Genomic DNA, 2,396 nt, shown 5'->3' with positions numbered 1-2,396 from the left:
TGAAAAACTCCAACCCAATTGATGGCTTGAAAATTTCAGCCTAACATTCTTCTTGTTATATAATATTTCATAAAGAGAAAATTTCAAGTATATACATCTTGTTATCAAACAGACCATCATCAACTACCCAAGGAGCTGATGAGAAGAGAAAAAGTTATCCAAAAAGCTACAAGTATTAATGCTTAGGCATAACTACAAGTATTGAGGTTTCTGTACTAAGAATATGTTAGTTTATGGCTCTTGCCTATTGGACATGTTATTTTACTTGTTGGCTTGCTGTTGCTGTTAGGTAGGTACATGAATATGGAGAATCTATCAGCTGAAGATGGTAAAGTTGTGGTCTCTTACATCCACGTTGCAAAGATAAAATTGGTTATTCTGTTATGGTAAACTACATCATGTCGACTCTTTATTGGGTTATATGTATTTCTTGATTCAATTGCTCTCTTAATTAATTTGCTATTGAAAGTTAAGTGGTGTGGTAGATGCCATGAATTTAGTTGCCAATTGATCACAAGGGTATTATATTGATGGCCCAGCCTAACTGCATAAATCTTGATGTGTGTCTAAAATCCTCTTATTCTCCCACGAACAACACCGTGGGAGAAAGGTTTCTTACCTTACAGATATGCAGGCAAGTTTAACAGCCCAAGATCCCCCACATTTATTTTGTTAAGGATTTTGTTGATTTTAGAAAATCATTAATGTTATAGGCTTCAATTTCCTCAACGTTTGGCTTATAATTTCTGTTGTGCCTGTTTTAATGTTCTATTGTAAGAACATTAGCATGACGACCACCTAATAATTGTCCCACCTAATATCATTGAGGCAGGTAAGGAGGTATTGATACGTTATTCTTTCAGAAAGTGATTTTGAAATCACAACTTTTATCATTTTCTTTGGTTGAATTATTTTCTGCTTATTTTTTCATGTTCTGTAATTTTCTCTAGCAGGAACACCCTATTGGAGGTATCCCCACAAATTACCATGGAGTGGTAAGACTAAAATGACATCCTATTGGAGGTGATACTAAGGCTTTGTTTCTGTTGTTTCGATCCTATTTCGATTTTCAATTGTTCTTATGTCTGCTGCACCTTAGGTAGTTCATATCCAAGAGAATGATCCAGATGCAAGTGTTAGATTTATAGGGTTGATCCATCTATGGCAAGTAAAATATATAATATTTTCAGGTTTCTTGAAGGTGATTTCGACACATACGTTACATAGATGAGACATCCTCACATCTGGGGAGGCGAACCTGAGTTGCTGATGTCCTCACATGTACTTGAGTAAGTCTTCATTCTCTAAAGATCTTCAGCCTCAATTGCCTACTTGCTTATTCTTATAAAATGCTAGACCTTGGTGTCCATATCAGACATGGAATATTAGTTGGCATCCTTTCTATAAAAGAAAAGGTGCCTGCATCTCATTTTGTACATCTCACCTGCTTAGAATTCCAAATTCTGATGTCTGGAACGGTTTTTAACCGTTCCCAATCCTGAGATCTAGAACCACTTCCAACCGTTTAAATTCATTAACGACGCCTCGATTAAAGACGGTCCGTAAACCGTTTCATACTGGCTTAGGAACGGTTATAAGCGTTCCTAAGTGCCACATTTGTTGTAGTGTGATAATAATAATAATAATAATAAAACGATCTTCGATTAAGTATGGTGACATTTGTTTGGTTAAAGTGCTTTGAGCTTGTGCTAATCTGGCTTTTGGGATGCTTAATGGTTCCAAATAGGGGTGCAACTTGATTCAGTCTATGGTTAAATCATAACCGAACCAACATAAGTTGGTTCCAGGGCCTCGGGATGTACAAAAAATATATATGGTTCTGTGTATCCCGAGGCAAATGATCTATGATTCTATGATTGAGGCATAGGGGGGCGTATGTCAAGGGGGTTAGAAAATCATAGTCAAAATAAAATAATTAATGAACGTGAAATTTCATATGATAAGTTACTAATCTATTTATAAAATAAGTCATTGGTTTAACCATAAAAAAAGTTAATCAGACTGAAGTGCATCAGGTTGTTGAGGGGTAATTAATCTATGTCCTAAATCCTATAAAGGTAATAAGTCATTAAGAGTTTGATTCTATGCAAGTCTTGAATCGATAAATGAATCAATTGATCGATTCTCCATTTTATTAACCCAGAATCATACTGCAACTTGTTTCAAACCTGAACCAAACCCATCAGTTTGATTTGGTTCTCGGCTTGAATCAGACCATTTTGCACACCTAGTTCCAAATGGTATAAATTATTTACAGAAATAATTGAAGCAGATGGTCAGATCGACTTGAAAGGTCAAATTTTTTAGGATTTTTGCTGACCAAATGGGTGTCCTTTTAATCATTAATGGTTCTGATTTGATTTCCATGTGGAACA

The 2,396-nt window shown here is 35.4% G+C and overlaps 1 long non-coding RNA gene across 1 annotated transcript; it reads left to right on the top strand.

Moving 5' to 3' along the window:
• On the top strand, positions 1–1,442 carry LOC147381388 (uncharacterized). Its single transcript, XR_015174588.1, has 3 exons — positions 1–386; positions 951–995; positions 1,100–1,442. It is a non-coding gene; the product is annotated as an uncharacterized LOC147381388 (long non-coding RNA).
• The last annotated feature ends 954 nt before the right edge of the window (positions 1,443–2,396 follow it).

The sequence above is a fragment of the Akebia trifoliata genome, unplaced genomic scaffold, assembly GCF_017979445.1.
Source record: "Akebia trifoliata isolate Shusen 1 unplaced genomic scaffold, ASM1797944v1 Contig00521, whole genome shotgun sequence".
In the NCBI taxonomy this organism is placed as follows: domain Eukaryota; kingdom Viridiplantae; phylum Streptophyta; class Magnoliopsida; order Ranunculales; family Lardizabalaceae; genus Akebia; species Akebia trifoliata.
This window is presented reverse-complemented; position numbering and strand designations above follow the sequence as displayed.